The 26,388-nt window shown below is 38.2% G+C and overlaps 1 protein-coding gene across 5 annotated transcripts in view; it reads right to left on the bottom strand.

Moving 5' to 3' along the window:
* The window catches only part of TUNAR (transmembrane neural differentiation associated intracellular calcium regulator), a 166,799-nt gene that overhangs the window by 37,887 nt on the left and 102,524 nt on the right, over positions 1 to 26,388 (bottom strand). Inside the window, exon 1 of one of the 5 annotated variants that reach the window (XM_074821584.1) lies at positions 500 to 652. The exons of the other annotated variants lie outside the window; for them this stretch is intronic. The gene's annotated coding sequence lies outside the window, so the exon portion shown is untranslated. Of the gene's footprint in view, positions 1 to 499; positions 653 to 26,388 lie in introns of those variants that run through there. 5 annotated transcript variants of the gene reach the window in all.

The following is a 26,388-nucleotide window of genomic DNA, read 5'->3' as shown; positions in this document are numbered from 1 at the left end:
TAAGCTGCCCTAAGATATCAGTTCAGGAAATCATGTTTTCAGGGAAAAACTGTTCAACAAAAGTCATCTTTAGAAAGTACAATCCTATACATATTATTGCATTTATCATATAGAATAACATTGTTTTAATCAGAGTAATCAATCTAGAAGTAATTATAGGATGACAGAAAGAGATCTAGACTGAGATATTTCACTGTGCACAGGTGACTGATGTACACATCCTCTTCCAATAGTATATAAATGTATACAATAGTTGCATATGTTAGGGATTAATTTGGAGTGAGATTCAGATCTTGGCTATAGAAAGCAATAATATTTCTTACAGGTAGTGGATTTGCAACCTGACAGACAGAAAATGACAACATGCAATACTGCATATTTAAAATTTAAGAAATACAGTTTGCCTTCATATCGAACACATTTCCCTTCTACACCAGACCCTGTGAGCCCCTGCTCCCTTATCAAAATGAACACTGGATGAGAAGCCCGTGAGACTTACCTGTTTGCCTTACAGGAGACGAAGTTGTTTAAAGCATCAAAGTTCTTGTGACAATCAGCCACTAGCATTTAGCTTATGTGGAAATAATTACATTCTTCCATCTTTTAGCTTTCTCAGTAAGTGAAAGCTGGTGATGGATGCCAGCAGCCTTGTTAAAATATCACTGTAATCCGTGCAAGCTCTGGAGATTGCTTAGAAAACCAAGTCATAAACATGCAGTGTCTATACTTCACAAGCAGCTCAGCATTTTCCAAATGTGTACACGTCTTCCTTTTCCAATACTGTACTTTACAGAGCACTCTACCTATCTTGATTTGAGTAGAAATAAACACAGTTGTTGAAAGTAAAGTCTACGTGAACAAAAGTGTTTTACATGTTTAAGCTTTCTGACATCAAATAGTTATGATTTTAGGAAAGGAGACAGCCTTTAGGTTTTTTGGTTGTTGCTCTTTCCTCTTAAAAAAACCCCAAAGCTTCAAATAGAGAAGCAAGAAGCAAAGAAGAGGATATAGCAGTTCCAGAAGCAGCAGCCAAGGATGGGTGTCTTGTGATTGCTTTGAGTTAATACTCCTCAGGGGGAGATGAAGAAAGCACAAATACAGCAAAATCTGTCTTACAGAGTAAAAATCTGTTGTATAAGCCAGTCTCTGCCAAAGTAAAACAGCATGTGCATTTATTCCATTAATTTCTAACATACCAGAGTGCAAAGGAAATTCAAAGCTTTCTGTTTATTAGAGCTAAACAGGTAGGAAGAGGGAAAGAAAATTCAGTATATGTAACTACTGTAATTGTTTCTGCTCCCCTGAGAAACATATCAGATAGCTCAAAATCTGTCAGAGATGTGTATGTGAAAGCAGCATTTATCAGTACCACAGAACATTTTACCATTACCAGTACTGTCTGGAGTATATGTGGAGAATGAACATTTAATAATGCTGCATCCCCTAGATACAAATAAACACATCTGTGACTGCTCTTTCTATAGCCTTAACACACCAGGTCTTTGGACTCTCTGGAAAATATGACTATGAAGGCTGTTACAAGAATCATAAGTTCTGAACACTTTGGAATAACTGACCCAAATACTGGCACCAAGCAATGTGAACTTCAGCCTAAAAACCCTAATTCAAATCCCACTGAAGCCCACAAAAATAGATTTTGAGAGGCTGTGGTTGAGGACCTTTACCGGCTGGCTCCTGTGTCCCTGGACACCACTACACAACTAGACCACAAAGTCACCAAAAACATCTTGGAAGGAGCTGGTTGAAACCCTGCTCTGACCTGAAGCTCTCCTGGACGCAACAGTGAGATGCTGGGTCTGAATTTGCTTAGATAATGTATGCAGCACAAACACATGCCTGTTCCCTTCAGGGCCAAGAGGAAAACACTCCATTTGATGAGTCCAGTCACAGACCAAAATGCCACTGAGCCAAATGCTATTCAAGCATAAAACAAACTCCCCAGTTGCATGACTTTACAGTCCAGCTGTCACCTTTCATACTTTACACACACACTGCCCACCTGCCATGCCACCAAATCTTGCAGAACACAGGGTTCTTGAATTTAAAGCTTTCTAATTATTAACACTGCCATACTTTGGGTTGCTTTTTTTCCTGATAGCAGAGCTTGATCTAGCCCTTTCCAATCAATGAAAACATCAGATTTTGAAAAAACAAAATTAACCCTATTTCCATTACCCCAGTTGTTACAGAGGCTGGAGTCAATGTGCATTTGTGTGATACACTGAAAATATGAAAAATGAGGGGAAAAAAATGGCCATGTTTCACATTTGAGCTCTGAGGAACTGCACATGCTAGATACAGCAAATCCTACATCCTTGGCGCAGAAGAAATCATTAATAGCTCAGGGATTTGTCTGAAAATGCTGTAGCACTAAGTTTAGTTTGCATATTCCTTTCTTTGCCATATTCACAATTCTGTATTTTGCTGCAGTGCAAGTACCCTATGCTTATATGCGTGTGGAAAACTGCCTGCCCTTTGATAATGCTTTGGCTGCTGATCTTCTTGCAGGGGAAGATCAGCATCATATGTCCCTAACCGTTAAATATGCTGGCAACTCCCTCTCTGTATATAATGCCCAGGTGGAAGGCAAATACTCTTTCTGGATGCTCAGGAACCCCACTGCCTCTGGAAAAGCTGCAGATAGGAAGGCGGGAACAGAGGTTTTTTGAGCATTGCAGAGGAAATCTCAGCCTACCACTCAGTTCAGAAACTTTCAGTGACACCTTGAGTTGTATCAACTCTACTCAGACCCTTCTGTGTCCCTAAAAAGATTTCCCTCTTCCTTGTCAACTCTGCAATTTGGCTGGGTGTTTGCTCCTTTCAGGAGTCTTCCCACTAGCACAGGGCTGCTCTCCAGCCAAGCCTTTGACAGAGCATCACATGCAATACCCCTGCAATAAAAAAGCACTAAAGCAGCTGCATCATCTATCACACCGTATGTAATCAAAGACCAGCGCTTCCACCCAAAAAGAAGCTGCCACTTCCACTGATGCAGCATGCAGTGCTTTCTGCATGCTAACATATATTTCCCAGTGTGCTAGATTAATACCACAGATGAAGGGTTACTCCCAGAACTGTCACTGCAACAAAGTCTCTGATGTTATGTGGCAGAAATCTCAATGTCCATCCTATTTTCAACTCACATTTGACCTCTAAATATGCTTATCGTGCATTCCATCTGTTTAGCATGCCCAGGGTTCCCATTTTGGGTTCCCAGCCTGAGAAATCTTTGAAGAATCACAGAACCGTCTAGGTTGGAAAAGACCTTGAAGATCATCCAGTCAACCATTAACCTAACATTGACAGTTCCCAACTACACCATATCCCTCAGCGCTATGTCAACCCTACTCTTAAACACCTCCAGGGATGGGGACTCCACCACCTCCCTGGGTAGCCTATGAGGTCTGATGCTGAATAGACTTTTGAAAGGCTGGATCATTTTAACATTGGGCAGTAGGAGAAAAAAATTAGAAAGATAGATACAAGACATCAATAGCTTCTTTCAGAAACAGGGGCCAGTGGCCATGAAATTTGTCACTATCTTGTTAAGCATCAAGAACTTAATGTTTTGACACTACAAAGTGCACCTGCCTCTAGAAATTATTTTGAATGTCTGAAATACCCCTCTTCCATCAGGTCCAATAATCCTTGTGTAAAAACGCTTGCCTTCTATTTTGTACAAAATACTTCCAGCACTCAAAGATACATTTTAGGAATAGAGGACAATGTGTGTATGTCCCAAAGCTAGGATATTAATAACACTAGAGGATATATAGTTTTCCATGAGACATGGCATTTCAGCTACTGACTGCAAAATATTGAATTTGTTCCAAGGGTCGTTTTTGCATAGGAAGGTGACACTACCCTTGCAGAGGGCTTATGGGTATCCCCCTCTCATCCTGGGAGAGTCTGAGTGTCCTAGGAAGGACTCTGAGCATCTTCAGCTCCTTTTGAAAGTCAGCAGGAACTGAGTGAGCATATACAGCCCCCCAAGGAGCCAGGATCCTAAGCAAGCATGATATAATGATGTATTGTGTCATTTGGATTTTCCTACATACTATTCTAGCATGAAAAAAGCCTTTGACAGATTGGGATCAATTAATTTCAGATAATACATGCAACTCCCTGAGCACCAAAGACCTCCAAATATACTTTTTCTTCGTATCCTGCTCAGAGAATCCTTACCAAAGCAATTCTTATCTATGCATCTTGGCAAGTTATTTTCACTAAATAATATATCCTGCCCAATTTCCTTGGTGAAATGTAATCAAATGGCAAAATAATCCCAAGACCTAAAAGAAAATGCTAAAAAACTGTAACAGCTACTAAAAGTTAGCACTGTCCAGGGTGCAGAGTCTTGTAAGAAGAAACAATAAACAAGGAACACATAGATAAACAGAGGTGGAAACTGGTGTCTTTAACGATGATGTTACTTTTATTTCTAACCAGAAACATAAATCCCGATGCACTCTGTGCATATCCATATTCATATCCAGAATAAATTTATTTGTGCTTAAAGAACAAGTCCCTGTACATAAGAATAAGGAAGTTGAGTCAGCATGCTTAAGATTCAGTTTTGGCTTAAGTTCAGACACATTTTAAAATAACAGTTTGTGATCACTTCTACTTGTAGCAACAGCAGCAAAAAAATCAAGAACTGTGTTTAGTTTTGATTAAGCTCAAACATTCCTTTACATCAGATATAAAATCGGTTCTAACACTGCAGAGCTGGAGAGGCTGCCACTGGGCTCTATCTTGAGATAGTCCCGTAGAAATCAAAGTATATTATGTTCCCTGCAAAAGAGTACAACATGTATGTAAACATATCTAGAGCATGCTAATGCATGTGACAACATGAATCTAAACTGACAAACAACTTTTTATTTATTGTTCTATGCTCAGTGTTCAGGTGCCCAAATATCTAAGCCAAACTTGAAAATGAAGCAGCTTTTTTTCATGGTCCAGAAAAAGACAGAAACTCCTTCATCCAAGGAAAATTACTCTGATCTTTCAGCTGCTTTAAGAGAAGGTTACAATGCATTTGTTGCGGACATCATGCAAGTGATGAACAGGGGGATACTGTAATAAGCTGTCAGGATACATGGATATAATGCCATTTTTTTTCCTCAGACTTTTATGAACTATATAGGGTTCAAGAGTGCATCACACTCTGAAGTGAGCTAGGTCCATCAGCTCTTGAAAAAAAAACCTCTTAAGGGTTCTATCAGCCCCGTAAAGATAAAAGATAAATTACAAAATGGAGGTGGAACAGAAAGAAGAAAGATGATTGAAGGCCAACTCAAGGATAAAAGTAGTCGTGAAAAGGCTTAGGGCAAAGAAGAAATAGAAATGTCAGGGGGGGAAAAGCTATAGAAAGGGTGTGAGAGAGAACAGAGGTATAGGCTGAGGAGGGCAATATGTGATAGCATTGAAACACATGCAAAAGGACATAGGTATGAAGCAAACCGCCTGGAATCCTGGCAGAAGTAAGAAGATTCCCCAAACTGCAATTTAATCATGTCATGGAATTAGCTACCTCGATCAAATTCTCTTCTGATTTATTCTCCTGGAACCAACCACTGGCAATAATTGAAAAAAGAAGGTGAGCATTATCCTAGTTTGGTTGTTCATCTTTTTAAACAGTTCTAGGCAACCTTTCGGGACTAAGATTTTACTGAAGAGTTTACCTGAAAGCATTTCTTTCAGTTCTTTAGTGTTGGCTACATGACACATAGGTGCCTGGGATCTGGATACTTACAAGTAAATTACTTTCTCACTGAGGACGCAGGTGTGTTCTTGCAAACCAAGCTGGAGCAATTTCAGAAAATACTGCCCCACCCTTTCAATACCATTTATAAACTAAAAGTCACCACCATCAAGCTGCCAAAGGAGCTGTTTAGGCTATGCAGTTTTGCATTGCATTGATATGGATTAGGTATGCCCTTATGGATGGTTGCTGTGACTCGGCTGACTAGAATGGAAATTTCCAACTCACGGCTGCTAAGCAAAATTTGAGAGTAGCAGGTTTTTAACTTCTTTTGACCCACAAAAACATACCAATTTATATTCTTCCTTGCTTCAGTTTTAATATCATACATTGTTTTCCACCAAATGCTGCTCATTCGAGGCCTAGTGAGTGTCAGTGCTGCCCAGCTAGAATCCCAAAGGGATCACAACCCTAGATATAATGGCAACAAATATGGGGTAAAAATGTGTTTGCAAAAAAACATAGGCTTATAGGATAAATTCAGGTTGGAAGGGACCTCAGTCAGCCTTTGACTCTGACCCAGTTTTGCCTGCTTGCCAGAAGCACCCACCTTTCTCTCAAGCATAGCTGTAGGAACTGGTTTTTATTAGTGTACGTGTCTTGAACAGATGTGACAGATTTTGCTGTTCTTTCTTTTCAATTTTTCTCAAATTTTATACCTTCAAGAAAAGACAGAGCTTAAATATTATGGATGTATTATAATCATTCTCACCGTATGCTAGTCTGTAAGCTTGATAAACCACAGATAAATAAAGCACAGATATTTCATATCAGTTTCTGTTTTGATAGCTGCATTGTATGGCAAAGATTTTTGGGTTTGCGAAGAAAAGATCACATATGAAAGATTCGGCCCAGTCATCCATTCATGACAACATTCACATTACAGAGACCCTGTGACCACAGTCCTTTCCCAAGCACTTTGAACAGTACATGGAGCAACATTTTTTGAAGTCCCTTTGAACAAAAAAGAAAGTATGTTTGCATTTCATGTGAATCATTAACTCAACAGAATCATCATATATCAATCAAGCTACATATAAAGAAGAATATAATATCACAGTGAGTCTGTAGTCCTGTTTCTAATTAGCATGGCTTAACCAAACACAATGAGCAGTCTCACTGTGTAAGCACACTCCTGTGACTGTCATATAAAAAATAATCTGGAAAGGTTAAAAGGATTTCAGCCCAAAAACCTTGTTACATTTTTATTATCACAGCTCAATTCCATTTCAACTTGCAGCTTTTGAAGGCAGCAGTTGAGAGCAGTATTTGAAGACCAAGAGCTTAGTGTCATCATTACCCATATGCAAAAGAGCTATAATATTTACTTCCCACAAAAAGACATTGTGATGTTTTCATTATAATTAGTAAAAGGCTTTGCAATCCACAGATGGAAAACACTGCCTAAAGTCAAACAATTCTTATTCATAAGGAAGTTTTCACTTTTCAGTCCACTTCTAGACTGCCATTCACATGTGTTGCTCTTTCTTATTCCTACAAAGTCTTCTGCTGTTTCATCTTTAGTTTGTACTTTGTCCTATTCCTCGGAAGCAAATTACACTGGCTTGAATCAAAGAGCCCCACCATTTTATGAAGTCATTAGGAAGCAAAACTTCAATTTTGTAAATGGTAGTATCATTCACATTACAAAAAAAAAAAGCTTTATGCAATCTTAGCTCTGCATTCCTTAACAACCCCCACTGAAGAGTAACACTGCTTGACTTTAGTCTACCAGATTTCTTGTATAGTCATTCTATTTTTTTAAGAATATGTCTTTTGTTTATCCAAGAACAACAAATACAGAATCTTAAGACAGGCAAGGAATAAATAAATAGTATTGTTGCCCATAACTGTACTGTACCAGCACCATCCTGAATCTTCGGTCCTGAGGTATTAAAGCAAAGGTCACAATAACTTGTGCTCATGAAAGATCCTGTGGCTTTTCCCATAAGCTTCAGGTGACAACTGCAGAACCTTGGACAAAATCCAACTCAGGAAATTGCCTTCTAACTACATCAAATGATTTCTACAGATTCAACTGAGTAATGTATTTTTCTCCACTCTCCATCAAGCTCCTGTTGCTGGGCAGCCTTCAGTAACATGAACATTTTACCCAAGAGTTGTTTCAAATTCCAAACACTCCTAAACAGTTAAATTTCACAAAGTATTTTAGCAACTGGGTTCAAAGGAGCCATAAAAGCTTAAGCTTTTCTATTTGCCATCTTATGCTAAAGAAATGACTTATTGTGCTAACACAGTATTTTTCTAAACTCTCTAAATTCACAGTTGGTAATTTCTTATTTCTTTTTATTTTTCTCCTATAAATGATAAAAAATAATTTATTCTTTAAGCTCTCTTATTAAGAGTCTGATCAAGAATTCTTAGCATAAGGAAAGAAAACACCTATTTGTTTTTAACACAGCAGATCTAACTGACAGAATGTTTTTAGTTGATTACTGTAAACCTGAATTAATTAGAGAAGGACAATGGTCAAAGGCTAGATACTTTCAGCTGCTTGAAAATGCAAGTAGAGACCCTGAATTAGCTTGTAATGTCATTACAAGCCTGAAATTTATGGGGAACATTAGGACCAAGTTTCTATGAATATTATGGCTGAAGGTTTTGGAAAAACTTATCTCAAAGCCATCAGAGAGCACCATGCAGGTCTGCTGTCCCACAGCAATTTCACAGTTGAATGTTACCTGCCTCTCTCCATCAGCAGCCCCTGGGACTGCTTCTGAGGCGGCCCCTCATCTTGACCGGCTCCGTTTGAGTAGCTTGAACAAGATGAGGCTTATTGTCAATGAAGTGGGGTTTGGCCATCATGGTGCACAAGGATTGTCACACTAAATCACTTTTAATAGATTTTGGTTTGCAGACACATGCCTAGACCTGTTGGAAATCTCAAACAGTTCTAGTACAAAGTCATTCAACATTTATGGAAGATATATATTTAAAGGCTATCTTTATAAAAAACACCATGCCCACACTTCACTTGTGAGTTTTCCTCTGTCTTATAATACTAGATGAAAAAGATATTTATATTCTGTGAAGAAAATATCATCTCTTGTGAAGATAAAGCCATTAAGGTTCTTTTGGTCTGCACAGGATTATTTCCTTCTAACTGCATACATTTTTGTGAGCAGTTAGTTTTAGATAATATTATTCTCTGTTAAGTATTTCAAATGATATATCGAGTACTTATTCTATCAAACAACTGCCATAAAATAGTCTTAAAAAGGAAGATTAAGATCCCAAAAGTCAGTCAGTGACAGCATTATAATTGTATATACAATCTTAATACAGCCATGGGCATATGCAGTTTTGAATACCATTTTCATATACTATTTCCTCAATATAGCATCTCCTTATGATCTTAAAAATACATGTGAAACCCAGCATGAAATAAAGACTAGGTAATATTTTCACAGATAAACTACAGGAAAGAGAACAAAGTTTGTCTGTGCATCTTGAAATTCCAGGTATTTAATCAAGTACAGCTTCTAGTATGTGCAAGGGAGTTTTGAGTTTAGTGGGGGAGAGGGAAAACTAGAGGGGTACTTTTTTTCTTTAAATGGGACAATGATTATATTTTAGAGGAGTGATAATCTATGAGGAAGGTCCCATTTGCTAGGAAGCATTAGTGCCTAAATGCAATCCTAATATGATACACAGGAAGTTGCACACTAAACAATCCTCTTTGAGATTATCAGGAACTACAGTATACTGCATGATAATGAATGTTCTTTCATTAATCTTCAATAGTCAAATTTGGGGTTTTCTTCTTTGCAACTTTAATGCTCTTCTAACACTTAGTTTTGTTTTTTTAATGTCATATATTATACACATGCTCATGAAGATGAAGAGAACCAACTACCAATATTTTCCCCAAAATATATTTTGTTTCATAGACTGTGAAATAATTTAACAAGTACACATACATACCAGGAACAATTACCTAGTTCGGCAATATATTTCATCTATTACATTGTATTTCTCTTTCTAAACACCTACTGTACAAACTTCTCCCAGCTGATTCTCATAAAATACAACAGCATTGCATGGGTGATCATTATGAAAAGTTGTATTTCTGATTTAAACTGTTATAAAGCTGAATAAAATAAAGCAAATTCTGTTCTCATTTATACTTTAATGCAAAATTTCCTTAATAAATTTTTATTTAGCAGAATTCCACAAAGCTTTTGTAATGAAATCCAGAACAAGAAGAGAGCCCTCATTCATATCAAATTTACAGAAAGGTTTTTTCTAATATACATTCTTAGAATGCTGTTCATCTCAGTCTTTACACTTTCAGGTGTGTATATATCATAAATGACAGTGGTATTCATAACTAAACCCAAGAAAATAGATATTTTTTCCTCTTCTTTTGTTATCAGGTTTTTCAGCTTTGTCCTTCAGCAAGTTATTTAAAACTTCAACTTTTTCTGCTCTCAGAACTTATTTATTCTTGTCTCTCCTCAGTGAAGTTATAGGGCTAATTTATATGCATCAAACACATAAAATTTCCACAAGAATCTGCATAAATATTTCTCTATACTTTTATACAATATCTCATTGTTACAGTACTTGATTTCTTTACAGTTTTAACAAAATGCATGTTCTATACCTCTTAATAAATCATGAGAGAATACCTATTAGACAAGAAGCAAGAAAGGGTGTAAAAAGTTAAAAATTATGATATTGCCTTCCTAAGGAAAAAAACCAAACAAAAACTCTTTGGAAAAAGAATCCCTTCTATCAATCTAACAATATTAGAGCCCATATTATGCATAGCCCAGCTCAAGACACAACACAGATGTTGTGTCATCAAAACCTGAACGCTGTATGGTTTTCCATCAAAAGGGGATGTTATAAAGGATAAGGCAAGAAGCAAATTTAATTTTAGCAGTTTTGTTGGAGAAAGTTATAACCAATACATCACATTTTCTCCTCAAGTCTGATATTTCCCATGCCCTCAAAAACTATTATATCTGGGCTTTTGCATTAAGAAAAAAAAAAAAAAAAAGGAAAAATATTAATTGATAATTTAGGGAAATATAAAAACTTCTAAATTATTGTAAATTATTACAAGTGTACTAAAAGCACTTTTGGCATACCGACTTTTAGTTTTCCAGTTTCAATGTTAAAATCTAGGGATTAAATTCTTTTCTATTTCCCTCTAGTGACCACTTTCACTGAAACAGGAACTCATTCAGATTTATTGTGAGGTAGCAGAACAGGAGACAACCCCTTAAGGCAGCCATTCATTCCTCTTGTAGCCAATTATGTAATTCTTGAATTTGATTTCCAGTGCACACAAGGCACAAGATGTGCTTTAGGTAAAAAGAACAGGGACAAAGATTAAACATAGAGGAGGGCTGTATTCAAGTGTTCTACAACAAAATTTCCAAAGATACTTGCAGTTTTTGGTATCTGCTGCTCTGTGAACATGGTTTTGGAGATCAACATCTGTGAATGCAAGTGAGACTTATCTTTTTCATCCTGTTAGGATGGGTTTTAAACAATATGAACCAATTACTTCCATAGAAAAAGGTGAAGAAGGCCTATTTGAAAGGCACTTCTGTCTGTTTGAGGTGATGCTTTTGCAGGCACTGGAAATTTTGCTCCAGTTGTATGACCTTTGAGAATATTCCCCTATTTTTTCATTCTTTGGTGTTGGGAATTTATATCTCAGAATAGAAGAATAAAAACCAATTCTAAGCAAAGCATTGCTAGACCTTTCTGCCTGTTTCATTTCATTCCTATTATAGCCCCAAATGTTATTTAAAAAAAAAAAAAAAAAGCGGGGGAAAAAAGGGCTATTACAGGAAAGCAAAGGTGGTATTTCTCTCTTGACAGCAAGACACATTTAGCAATTGCCATATGGAATAAGGGAATACAAGTGATTGTGTGTTCAGGCCTACCATCATTACTAAAGCTAATCTCTGGATGCAGTGAGAAATATCTTTGAGATATTTCATTGAATTTAAAGAAAGAATATTTCTCTATAATTCTTTGCACAAACCCATGATGTGTTATGTGCAAACCCATAAGCCAAGACACCAGCATTGAGTGTGAATACCTTTTCCAAAGCCATAGTAAGTACTAATTCTTAGGTCATTCTTACCATCCGGATAAAACCATGATTCCCGACTTCCAGTCAACAGGTCACTCTCAGCCCTAAAAATTTATCCTTAGGCACCAGGCTCTCTTTTCAAGAAAACTTATTTGAAACAGTATAAAGGTAATACAGAACTAAACTCACCTTCACACAACTTAGTAGACCTTTCCTGATCACCTTTGATATCCAGAAGACACGTTTGATTGATCTTTGTAGGTATAATGCCTCTAATCGCTGTGGCTGGATAATCTTTCTCCTTAGCTAAACAAGTTAACACAGAACTAAAGTATCAGGTTTTTCTTGTTTTGGTTTGGTTTTATACTAACCAGAAAACAGCAACTCCAGGTTGGACACAGAATTTTCAGTCCTTCCTACCCTCGCTGCATTCAGCTTGTCTATAGCCTGAATATATCTTCAGCTATTAGTGAACAAAAAGTGATGTATTCAGGTGCATCTTTTCCTGTCTCTTGTCAGGTGCTCCACTGAAAACAGAATTATAGGAAGCACTTAACAGAAGACCCTTTTGTAGTCAACTCATTATCTTCTGAAATGTCTTTATTTTAGTGCAGCTTCCTTTCCATTCACATGATTTGTATTTCCTGTCACAGTCTAAGGAATTTCTATGTTATTTCCATTTCATAAATCCACCATATGAGATAGGTTTAAGGAAATCAATAATAATTTTTATTTTCTTCATTTGTATTTAGAAAGAACATTTTATTTGAACTTCTACATTAGTGATAAAAAAATTTACTGCAGTTTTGCAGAAGAACTTAGTTATTAAAATCTAAATTAATCGTATAAAAGGGAAATTCTCAATGCCTTTTAATGTAGTATCCCCAAGATCTGAGAAGTGATTCTCTTTGTTCTGGGTTTTGTCTTTGCTCTCATAATCTTGGGTTTTTTTCTCTGAAATACTACTAGTTATGGTCTATGGCTCAGAAAAGATGTCACAAATGTGTTGTGAGTTCTTAAATTCAAATCAAAACTTAACTTCAGATTTTAAGAAAAGAATTGCATATTTTTTCCTCCTTTTCAAGGGGAAAATATAGGTCATTCTCTGCTGGAGAAACTGTATTGAAGTTATTGGAGTTATACCAACAGATAATTTGACTCAGAAGGTATCAGTGTTTGAAGGCTGCAATACTGCCCAATTTAATTATTTAGCAGACGTAAGTCTATATATCTTGTTCAGCTCTCACTGAAAAGTAAAACAAAAGACATGTTTCTGTGTGTATCAAGGTTATACTGATATTCTTCTGAATCTCAGGAGATGGAGGAATAGAAACCTACTAAAATGTTGACGGTAAAAGGATGCTGTCATGTTCTGGGTCTGGTCACAAAGATTAAGCATATGAAGCATTTTCTGGGCAACCAGCAAAAAACATGAAGATCACAGGATAGGTTTGTGGTGGAACTCTTTCATCATCCAGTCAACCACTGGGAAAGGAAGCTAGCAGGAACATATTGGCAGAAAACTCTTGAAATGTCCTGGTGACATTTTCATTTCTATAAAATGTGAAGAAATCACGTAAAGGAAAAAGTCTTCTGGTTGTCTTTCTGGCCAGCCTGGAAGAACTGGTTGAGTACGTGCAGACGCAAAGTAACTTGTCTGAGAGTGACCATGGAATATATGACAAAACTAACCATCTTCAGACAGTTAGAAAGGAGAACACAAACATCATAAATCATGGAGCTTAGGACAGCAGAGTGCAATAAACACTGGGAGGTGGAAGTGCTAGATTTTTACATAATGTCAGTAAAAAGGGGAAAAGGAATTGGGGAGAGCTGGCAGTGCCGTTAAAACAAAAAAAACAGACGAATTAAAAAAAAAAAAAAGGACAACTCATACGCACAAAGTATCCAAACTAGAGTATCCACAGTCTAGGGATAAAATAAGAAAGGCAAAACATAACTTGTGAGAAAATACTCCCTATTTACATTATTATTAGTATAAGTTTAAGAAAAATGCTGGTCTATTCCTCGACAGGAATCTTGAGAAGGTCACAGTGTTAACAACATCTTTGCTTCTGTCTTCACTAAAAATGTCAACTGTGATCTTACAGCTAACAAAATTAGCAGCAGAGAGAGAGAGATGAGTAATAAAACCAGAGCAGTGACAAACAGATTGGAAAATAGGTAAAGGAGAGATTTTATCTTAAAACAGGCTCACTGAAAATTCACTGTAGGTTTTTCCTTCAGCCAGCTTTTTATCCCAAGGATGATAAATTATTATCTTTTGAAAACTTGTCAAAAATAAGTAAGGCTCCACAAAACTGGGAAAAGGCCACTCCTACATCTATTTTTAAAAAAAGGAAAAGAGAGAAGAGACAGGCAAGAGAAAACCACTCAGCTTAATTTCAGTTCCAGAAAAATCTTGAAGCAAAGTGTGCCCAGGTGGCCAAGAAGGCCAATGGCATCCTGGCCTGTATCAGAAATAGCGTGGCCAGCAGGGACAGGGAAGTGATCTTACCCCTGTACTCGGCACTGGTGAGGCTGCACCTCGATTACTGTGTTCAGTTTTGGGCACCTCACTACAAAAAGGACATTGAATTACTCGAGCGTGTCCAAAGAAGGGCAACAAAGCTGGTGAAGGGTCTGGAGCACATGTCGTACGAGGAGCGGCTGAGGGAACTGGGGTTGTTTAGTCTGGAGAAGAGGAGGCTGAGGGGAGACCTCATCACCCTCTACAACTACCTGCAAGGAGGTTGCAGAGAGCTGGGGATGAGTCTCTTTAACCAAGTAACAAGTGATAGGACAAGAGGTAATGGCCTCAAGTTGCGCCAGGGAAGGTTTAGACTAGATGTCAGGAAGTATTTCTTTACAGAACGGGTTATTAGGCAGTGGAATGGATTGCCCAGGGAGGTGGTGGAGTCCCCATCCCTGGAGGTGTTTAAGAGTAGGGTCGACATAGCGCTGAGAGATATGGTGTAGATGGGAACTGGCAATGCTAGGTTAATGGTTGGACTAGATGATCTTCAAGGTCCTTTCCAACCTAGTTGATTCTGTGATTCTGTGAAAGAGTCAATCAAATCATTCACAAACACCTAAAAGACAGCAAAGACATAAGTGACTGCCAACATGGACCTTTCAGTATCAAATCATATTAAATTAATCTAATCCTTTGTATGGGAAAATTATCAGAATTGTTAAGATGTAACAGTGGAAAATAAGTAGACAAAAATAACCAGTCACAAGTGGTGTTCCTCAGGGGTCAGTATCGGGGCCATTTCTGTTTATTATCTTTATCAATGATCTGGATGAGAGGATCGAGTGCACCCTCAGTAAGTTTGCAGATGACACCAAGGTAGTCGGGAGTGTTGATCTGCTTGAGGGTAGGAAGGCTCTACAGAGAGATCGGGACAAGCTGAATAGACCACAGCCAATTGTATGAGGTTCAACAAGGCTGTCAGGTCCTGCACTTGGGTCACAAAAACCCCATGCAACACTACAGGCTTAGAGAAGAGTGGCTGGAAAGCTGCCAGGTGGAAAAGGACCTGGGGGTGTTGGTCAACAGCCAGCTGAATATGAGCCAGCAGTGTGCCCAGATGGCCAAGAAGGCCAATAGCATCCTGGCTTGTGTCAGGAATGGTCTGGCCAGCAGGACTAGGGAAGTGATTGTCCCCCTGTACTTGGCACTCATTGAGGCTGCACCTTAAAAACTGTTGACTTTTGGGCCCCTCACTATAAGACAGACATTGAGGTGCTGGAGCATGTCCAGAGGACAACAAAGCTGGTGAAGGGTCTAGAGCACAAGTCTTATGCAGAGTGGCTGAGGGAACTGGGGTTGTTTAGCCTGGAGAAAAGGAGTCTGAGGGGAGACCTTATCACTCTCTACAACAACCTGAAAGGAGGTTGTAGCGAGGGGGGTGTCAGTCTCTTTTCCCAGGTAACAAGTGATAGGACAAGAGGAAATGGCTTCAAGTTGCACCAGCAGAGGTTTAGATTGGATATTAGGAAAAATTTCTTCACTGAAAGGGTTGTCAAGCATTGGAACAGGCTGCCCAGGGAAGTAGTTGAGTCACCATCCCTGGAGGTGTTTAAAAGACATGGAGATGTGGCGCTTAGGGACATGGTTTAGTTGTGGACTTGGCAGTGTTACGTTAATGGCTGGACTCAATCTTAAAGGTCTTTCCCAACCTAAATGGTGCTATGATTCTATAATAAGTCAAAATGAAATTTGACTGAGCTGAATATCCTTTCTGTGACAGAAACAGGTGTCAGGAAAGAACATGAAAAAATATGGTAAGTATATACTTAACTTTCCTGAGTAGGCTGTCCTGGTTTCAATAAATACACAGTTTAATGACTTTCAGAGCTGGAAGTTGTATCAACAGCTATGTTGGGCTATTCCATTAAAAATGAAGTATATCTTAAATAAAATTTTGCAAAACTTGCTATTATACTATATTTACATAAATATCTTCCATGACATTATAGATATTATTAAATATGGAGATCATGCCAAAATAGGAGGAGTTTCAAGCACTGAACAGTTTAGGACTAAAAGTCCAAATAATCTTAACAGGTTAGAGTACTCTCCTGTAAAACCAGGATTCGTATTGGGAGAAAAAAACGTGAAGTTATTCGCTTAGATTACACTACATAAATAGAGAATGGGGAATGACATATCTGCTCTGCTGTAAAAGGTCTGAGGATTAAAGTGGATCAGATCTGAGCACGTGCCAATAACATTGCCAAAGGCAAACATACTGCCTAAATGAAAGGCTGTCTGCAAAAGTTGGTGCAGCATCCACTGGAGTATGTTTTGTTACAAGAACTGCTCCTCAAGAAGATTCTAAGCCATCTGGAAGAAGTTAAGAGAGCAGGAATAATGATAGAATTCAAGAAAATATTGTTCAAGAAAGGTTGAAGGGGTCATTTAGTCTAAAGGATAGAAATCTGAAAGGAGATTTAACAGTTTTCAGATGTACAAAGGGTAGCTGTAAAGAAGAGACTAGGCAATTCTCCCTCACCACTAGGGACAAAGCAAGAAGTTTCACATTTAAATACCAACAAGGAAAATTCAAAGCCAGGCACTGGAAAAACTTTTGGGCAAACAAAACTGTCCACAAAAGCAGCTCAGTCCCCATCACTGGGGTTTATCAAGGAAAAAGTTAGGCAAGCACATATCAAAAAAGGCTTAGGCATAAATGACACAGCTTCAGGTAAGTGGGGTGGCATCCTGAGCCTCTTCCTGCTTTATTTTCTGTGAACTTATCAGTTGTTTTTCTCTATATTTTTGGATAAAGGCAAGTAACTACTAGAACAAATCACCAATGGATGTAGTAGATTTTCAATTACTTCTAGTTGAATTTGAAGATATGAGTACATGAAATATGAAATATAAAATACAATGTCTTGCATTGATGATTATTTGCCTTTATGTAGAATTACTGACCGTGACTTTATGTTTTTTCTTCTGAAGGAGATTAAACTACATGGTTCTAATGGTTTCTTCTGGCCTTAGCATCTAGGAGACTATAAATAGATCAATTAAAAAATTCACTCAGTGTGCTGTCAAAGATACTACTGAACTTTTCTTTCACAAATGTTGTATCACAATGCAGTACATGAGACTCTGACAAGACAAGAAACGGTCTCAAACTAAAATACAAAAAATTCCATTTAAACTTCAGAAAAAAACTCTTCTACTCTGACAGTGGTACTGCAGCACACTGCCCAGCGATGTTATAGAGTCACCATCCCTGGAGATATTTAAAGCCCTCAGCAACCTGCTATAGTTGACCTTGCTTTGAGCAGGGTTTGGACTGCACAATTTCCAGAGGCCTCTTCTAACCTCAGCCTCCTGTGATTCTGTGAGATCCTGTGAATCCTAGATTGCAGTTACATTAAATGCATCTATCACAGATCAATCAAGCAAAAACTCTGAAGTATTCAAGAACAAAAGCAAAAATACCCCATGTGAACAGCATCTTCTCTCCTGTTGTGGTCTGCATGGATTTTTTTCTGCTACATCCTAATTATTTTCGTTCAAACTGGATGTTTTTTCTAATGAAAATTAGGCTGCTTTCTGCTGTCAAGAGTGTGGGAAATGGATCTGGTGAAAGTTAAGTTACAGGCTTTGTAAGATGCCATCCTATATGTATGCGATAAGCAGTGATGCAAAAAAGTATAAGAAGGCTTGGTAAAAACGGGAACATGTTGAGATGCTCTGCATGAATTGGAAGTTATAAAGACCAGTTGAAGACAATAATTTTGAATAGACAATATGAAATTACAAATTGTCGCAAGGGCATGTAGCAATAGCACAAGGGGTAATGTCTTTAAACTGAGAGTAGATTTAAATTAGATATAAGGAAGAAGTTCTTCACTGTGAGGTTGTGGATGCCCTATACCTGGAAGCGTTCAAGGCCAGGCTGCATGAGGCTTTGAGCACCCTGGTCTAGTGGAAGGTGTCCCTGCCCATGGCAGGGGGGTGAAATTAGGTGATCTTTAAGGTCCCTTCAAACCCAATGATTCTGTGAAATGAGAAAAACAGAAGTTCGTGATGGAATATGCTTAAATGTAAAATGGACAAAATACTAGAAAATGTTCAGTGTGCATAAAAAGACAGGGAATGGAGACAAAACCAGAAGGAATCAGCTTCCACAGCCCAGTGAGGGTTGCTGTCAGATTCTAGACCCTCACCACTGAAATCTGGAGTTTTGCCATATGCAAGTCACATCTTGTGACTGATATAAACCAAATCATCCTGTGACTGAGGGTTCATCAGTAATGGTTCTTTTTAAAGGCTCTCAAAGAAGACTTGTCTTTATCCCCAAGACAGCAGAAACAGGACAACTTAACTAACCCACTTCTCTGACAAGCCCATTTTTTAGAATAAGAATCACCTCCTTTGATTTAACTGATCACTCAGAAGAAACCACAGACATAGATAGTACAAACAAGCTCCTCCCATGATGCAAGGAAGAGTTAGATGCTTCTGAAGAGGAGTGAGAACCACCAGTAAACATAGCGAGCACAGTGCTAATCACAGGTAATAGTAACAAGATGACATGCTGTCCCCTCACTGAAACTGTGCACTAAAAGCTTGTGCGAGTCGGACACTTACAGGCTCGAACTGTTTCTTGGACATTTGTATCAACTATTTTGGAAACAGAAGACTCCTTAATTCACTTAAATGGCTGAAAAATTGAAGTGGTGATTGTAATTTGTGTTATATACTAGAAGTTAAGTGCTGTCATGCAGGAAATAGAAACTGAATACAAGACCTTCTCCAGCCTGCTGGTTCAAACTCAAAAATTCCATCTTCCACCAGCATGGCTTAACATTACTGTCTAAAAGGAAGTTTGTATAGGAATCACTTTCCTGCAGAAGCTCTGTCATCATGCAATAAAGAATTCACTGTTCAGATATACTAATAAATTTACTACTTAAATTTACTAACAAATTGAGAATGCAATTTCATTTGAAAATGAAAAATAAAGGCAAAGTCACTGTTAAAGAGAATTCATCTGTGAATGGCAAATTGCCTTCTGGAGCAAATGCACTCATTATGCTCAAAGAAAGGATGAGATCTCCCACAGTTAAATAAAACTAGTAGGAAAAATAATTGCTTGATAAATCAGAGTAATTAAATTTTGCACATGTGAATGCTACTGCACCTCTGTCTTCAGTGCAGCAAGGCCAGCCCTGTAGCAGAGAAGCAGCATGTAAAGCACAGCCCTTTACTCCCTGAAAAATCTATTACTGAAAGAAATGTCGCACATTTTCCCTGTTAGTGCTTCATTAATGAGGAATGGGAAATCATGCCCCACAAAGCTACTGGGATCAGAGCAGTCAAAACCAGTGGTGATACTATCTAGTTCCTGTTCAGCTTTTGCCAATATTTCACCGATCATTAACGTGTCTTCTAGCATTTTAAAACCATCTTATTTTAAAGCAATAGACTCTGTTTGCCTTTGGGAACCTGTGCAACAGGTCATTTGTTAGTTGGTCTGCCTTATACGTTAATTTTTGTATACAAGGTAAATACCTCTGTTTCCCATTATAACCTTCCATAAACAGATACTTCACCATGAGATGTTTAAACTTTATAGGTACACCAATTGCTCTGTGTTAGTTCTGAAAGAAAGCTTCTGCAGTTATCCTTTCAAATTCTAAAAACTAATTCTTGACCATTCAAAATATTTTGTGTTTAAGCTATCTAAACACAGTTATCTACATGTAGGCATGCACACATGCATCAGTTGTTTATCTGCCTGCTGTACTCAGCAGAAATCTAGTCAATGCAATCTAGAGCACAATTCAGTTCACCCTAACCTAGGGAACCAGCAGCTGCTGAACTGAATCACTCACTCAGCTCCAGTGACTCTGGGCTTGATCTTTATTGACTCTAATAAAGGCTTTGATACTGAGGGCTCAATCCATTGCCCACACAGAGGGAGGCAGTGCCATTTGAGATGAGACAGCATAACCCACCTGTCTTCCCACTGGCAATAGGTCTCCCAGACCCATCAGGTTGTCTTGCACACTCCAGGGCATCTGAAATGACACCAGGTCCTGTGTGTGGGCAACTGAATCAAACCTTTAGCCCACAGACTCCTACAGGTGGGCATAACAAATTTAGCTATCACAGTTGCCAGCTGAATCTCTGTAATTTAGGAGCTTGAACAGGAGCTATATCTGGAAAGGCCATGTTACTGCCACAGTGTATGCAGCACTCATAAGAAGTGGCTTATGATAGTTTCCCTCCTATAATTCAATAGCAGATTAACAGGAGAAAAGCATAGCACAAGCTCATTCATATATGGTTCCTCAAGAGTGCAAGGATGTGTTGCATGCTCTGCCTTCAGAACCAATCAAGCAGAAAGCACCAGTAATCTTTTAAAAAGGCTACATAAGAGTGATCTTGGGGCTTAAGGGTCATTTTAAGTCATACATATATGGTCAGATTTAGATGGTCATGAGTTAACATACTCCACGTTTCATATCACCTCAGGTTTGCAAGCCATCTAGATACATTATCACAGGATAGTATTTGAGCTAAAATCTCCCATCTCTCAGCTTCTTCATCAGGCTCTGTAGATGGTAAACCTGGCTACACTCCAAGCTGGGTCCAGCCTGTGCAGCAGTGTCTCTGAGCACGGATGTCATCAGCTAGTAACCTTTGATCAATTAGATGTATTCAGACACTTTGCTGCTGGCCTCCTTACTGTAAAATCACCAGAATTTTGGTAAATTGAGACGTCAGGCAACAAAAGACCCATGAAGCACTGAGGCAATATATCTACAGAAACACAACTTCATCTTTTGACAGTTCATATTTGACAAAAAAAAAGAGAAGTTGCCTTTCATTAAGAGAATCTAAGCAAAAAATAATAATTTTGCCAATAGCTTGATCTGTAAAAATCAGTTCCTTAAATCAATTTCCCTAAAGAAGTGCAGACAATATTATTGCCCATGTGATCTCTGTGCATTTAGTCTCATCTTAACTTCTCCACTACAGCATTTTTGTAGGAATTGACCATAATAAATGTGATTATGGATGCAGGTTTACACAGGTATAGTTCCCAGAGTAACATATGCACTAGGTGGTTAGCTATTGTATTAGATTAGATACTGATAGATGACTGAGTAAGGTCTCCGAGCTTTTTCCCAACATGTCTCTTGTGTGATGTGTCACGTCTGGCAGAAACTGTAGTGTCCACTGAGAGAAAGAAGACATGCAGCAGATGCTTGACTGGATTTCTTTTCCTGCTTGACTGCAGTGACTGCTCTGAGAAGTAAACAATCCACTCAATAAAATAACTGCTGCAAATGCTCACTATGGGTTGTATCATCCAATTATTACCTTGCTTATTCTCTTTCCCTAACAGCTTTGTTCAAATTCCCCTACCAATCTATATACTCCTGAATTTTTATCAGCTATATCTCTTCTCTCCAGGCAGAGCCCACACTTCTTTTTTGCTACAAGACTGTTTTCCCTCTTTTCCAAAACACTTCTCAATGTCTATATGGAGGATTGTTTTATTGTTTTTGTAAGGCACTTATTCTTGGAATTAGTTCCTGCTTTTTGACTAAGGGATGACATGTTCTATAAAGTATTCAGAGTCTAAATCAGACAGTGAGAGAAAAAACTATGATGTCTCCCATTTTCAGAATCAAAAGAGCAGCTGATGTCAGAAAGCAAAATAATAAAAGGTGACCTTAAAATAATATGGTTCACAGGGACACAGACTTTTAGTCTCAATGTTCAATTCATCTCAGTGCACATGCAGGGTGAGGACTGTAAAGTAAGACTAATGAGCATGGCAGAAACGTACACAGTAATTCATCATCATAACAAAGAGTAGCACAATTATCAGGAATTTCCTGTAGCCTTAACACAGTTACATGGAAACAAATTGTTTGGTCTGCTCAGTTAGAAGTGCAAGAATGTGGGACTGAAAAATAGAAACGGATTGTTGCCACTTATATACAGAAATCATCCTTTTATGATATGACAAATGTACGATTTGGCTTTCTTTTTTGGTTTGCACACTGAAATAGTATTCAGTGCCTGCCCAAATAGGCCTCCATGTTCTGCAACAGGACATGTCACAGAAAACATAGGAAGAGTCAGTTGACTGCAGAGGTAGAGGAGTTAATGACATCTTTCTCATGCTTGCCAAAGACTTTAATACAGCAAGAGTTCTCAAGTAAGACTGGAAGGAAGGAAGGAAAACCTTTAATTAGTTGGGATTTACTTCAAAAAAATTCTCTGCTTGGTGTTTCTTCCCGAGAAAAGACTAACATCAGCATCATCCTGTGAATAATTGGGTTTGGTCCCACTTCTGGTTTTCAGCTATCTAGAGTACAGTTTAGGCTGCTGTTTATTTGACTTTCCTCCCGGAGGACCACTCTTCTGTAGAAAAATTAAAGCTATGCAATGCTTACACAGACATTTTTTGCACTTCTGACAGCAGAGAACAAGACTCATTCTGAGTAAGCACTAATAATAGACAACACTGCAAGTAGATGCTGGGGGCTCACATGGCTGAGAGACATAATACTAGAGGCAAAGTCACTGCTGAAAAAGGCAGATAGATTGCATTTGTTATCACAAATCTCTACTGTGTTTCAGTGATCATGACACTTAGGTAAAGTAGGACTTTGAGAGCAAAAGTCTAATTAAAATAAGTGGGCATTATATAACCATGTTTGGAAGGCAAATTTTCTGCAATATTCCTTAGTGACTAGGAGCTGCCTTTCTTTAAAGCATTTATACAGTTCAGCTCTAGCAATTTAATGGTTGGGAGATGATAAGAAAATAAATTAGATTTTGGTACACAGCGGTCAAATTAATTTCAGGGGTATATGGAACTCTTAGAACTTAGGATCTGTAACCATGCCATGACCCATATCAACATTAAGGTCCCAACTTTTCAGGGAAGGTTGGATAGCACACATCACACAAGTGCTTTTTAGAACACATCATCATGCTGCAGAAATGTACTGTATGCAAATGTCACATTTCAGGGAATGCTTTAGCTCTACCAGGTTATCCATTGTGCTTAGGACTGCACTGGTGAGGCTCCAGGGATGCACCTGGCCCCAAGGAGCAGATTTACCCCTCGGCCCTTTTTTTTTTTTTTTTTAATTGGTTTGTCTCTGTTGCTTTCATGTTTTTCTTCCTCACCTCATTTACTTTATTGATCTTGTCTTTCCTCCTGTTTCTTTCCTTCTAGATTAGCACCAGGATGGGAACTCCCATTCGGAGCCACACTTCACCCCCTTCTGCTGAGTAAAACAGCCAAACTTGGCAAAGGGAAGATACTCTTGTCAGAAGCAATGGGGGAAATTGCTGGGAGAGTCCATCTTGGGTGTCACAGGTTTGGTGATAATCTGTCACACTGCTGCAGAGTCCAGGTAACAGTGCAGCCACTGCCATCACTTCTCTAAACTACACTCATGAAGGAACCATGTAAGGTGCAAAAATACTGGTTTACTCATTATGTCTGAGCCTGGTTTGTCAGCACTGCTTTCTCAAGGAGTGCTGCACAGAATTCAGGTAGTTTCCAGCAAGGAGGAGCCTGCTACAATCAATAAACACCTTATGAGGGAAAATATATCAACCATTAAAAACAGCCTCAAATTAATTTCACTGCATGGGTGAATTCTGCCAAATTCTTTGAATTCTCACAAACCAGTGTCATCTACCCTTAAACTTACAGATGTACTTCTTAAAATGTAAACAACTTTCAAATAAGATTTTATTGCATTTGAATATCATTCTTGTCATGTGCTGTGCTTTCTTATTTCTCTTCCAAAGAATTTTGTAATGATTAACTTATGCATTATGTGGTGCCATGCATAATGCTCTCTTGTGACAATAACTCAAATTGCTGTTTTCATACCATCTTCCTCTCTCTCACTCTTGTTTTGTTTTTACTCCAGTGTAACTAGAAGATCTATACCCTCTCTCATATGAACAGAAATATTTCTGTCTCCTTTTGCCAACTGACTACCAGCTCACATAGACTAGGGCAATGGCTAAGTGAAAGTATCAATCCACTGCAGCTTTGCTTCCAGTTGTTAAAGAGCTCACTTTCCCAGGAATTCTGCTGGACCTTCATTTGCAGAGCTCAGGCATTCATCAAAACAGCAACTCATCAAAACCTGTTCATGAAAATACTCTAAAAAGATTTGTGGGGTATTTTTTTGTTCTTGTATTTGTGATGGGCATCAATGAGTTGTATATGAACTCTTCAAATGACTGGTTAGTCAATAAGGCACACAGCAAGCACTCAGTTCAAACAAGCAAGGAGCAAGCTCAAATCTTTATAGCTTTTTTTAAACAACAGCACATTTTGATAGGGTGACTAATTACGGAGTTTCACCAATACCACTCAAAATAAGATGCAGCCCTATTAAACCTTCATTCTGGATATCAACAGAGAAAGTGAGCTCCTGGAAGTAACTGATCATGGATGGAAGGGAAATAATATGTTAGAACATTAATTATTCTTAACCTGAATAAAGATGCAGACAGATCCATTTCATTTTATCATTTGAGTAGAAGAAATAGGGCTAAAGCCATAAAGTCCTGTAATTCTGACAGTGATATAAGAACACGCATAACATGCATAGAAAACCTACAAGGGGAAATGCTGAAAAATCTAGGAGGGAAGAAAGTGACAGCAAAAGAAATGGAATCAACAGATTGGAGACTTGTCTTGCATTTTAGTTGTCTTCAATCACATCAGTAGTAGCCTGTTACTGTTCACCAACTCCATATCCCAAACCTATCTAGATAATGGTAAGAAAATTCAGGAGAGGAAAATTCAACTAGCAGGAGCAGGCACAGATTACGCACTTATTTTCCACAAAGCATTCTATGCACAAGTGTCCCTACAAACCAAAATCCAGAATGAAAACAGCAAGGTCTATGCAAATGGGGATGTATGAGGTGAATAACTTTGTGGAGCCTGTTTAGCCAGAGCTGGCACTAGAAAACTCTATCATCCTGTAACAAGAAATACAGTCTAAAATGATTTATTAAGAGTATTAAGCCCACCTGCTTGTGAGAGCAGGACTATTCTCAAAATGCTCTGAGCAGCAGTTTCTAGTTTAGCTTTAAATGCATGAAACAATGACTTTTCTACTCCTTGAAATATATCCAAGCTTGGGATTCAGTAATCAGTGGCTTTTGCAGTTCTCCACTTACAGATGCTATATATACAATAGAAAATCACAATTTACATTATCTGGGCAAATACCAGAGTGTGCTAAATCAGTGAAAGTGTTTTCTTATCTGCATTTAGGGGCTATATGGATGCAGACGCAGTAGCTGCCAGACACTAGCATGGAAAAGGCCTTCATTTTTTACATCACAACCTGATCACCTAATTCTTTTATCCTATTACTCCTACAGCCACAGCACCTCGAGGAACATCTCCAGACAGTCTCTTCCTCCTTGCTGTCAAGGTTGCTTATGGATATTTGTAGATATTCACCTATCCTTAGTCAATGATCTGAAAGACTCTTCACTTTCTTTTGTACTTTGTCATCTAATAATATTTCCCTCTGAATTGCCTCCAGTTCACTGTACTGTTAATTAGCTTTTATGCATTACCAGAGATGGATGCGTCTCAGCAGTGACTTCAGTGATTTCTCTATAGCTTCTGTTTCAGTTTCCATTCATAAGATACTTCAATGTATATTAGTCAAATTGTTTCCCCCTTGTAATATTTCAGCATTTACATAATATCTCTTATTCTAAAGTAAAAAAGGGCACAGCCACTGAAGTACTAATGTTTGTCTTTGCCTGAAATACTCAAGTGGCAAGGGCAATATAACATTTCCTGACTGTTTGTCAAGGTAGTATTTTCTACATGTTATTTGGATAATTAAACAAGAATAGCTGAGCCTTGTCTTAAATCCCAATATAATAGCACTTTAGTTGTTTAGCAATATTGTTTTAAGCCCAAGTTTCATATAAAAAAAAAAAATCCCCAACCCTGTAACCACTACA

This window comes from Strix aluco, chromosome 4, assembly GCF_031877795.1.
Source record: "Strix aluco isolate bStrAlu1 chromosome 4, bStrAlu1.hap1, whole genome shotgun sequence".
Classification (NCBI taxonomy): Eukaryota; Metazoa; Chordata; class Aves; order Strigiformes; family Strigidae; genus Strix; species Strix aluco.
Note: the sequence above shows the minus strand (reverse complement) of the source record. Positions and strands in the feature narration are given on the sequence as shown.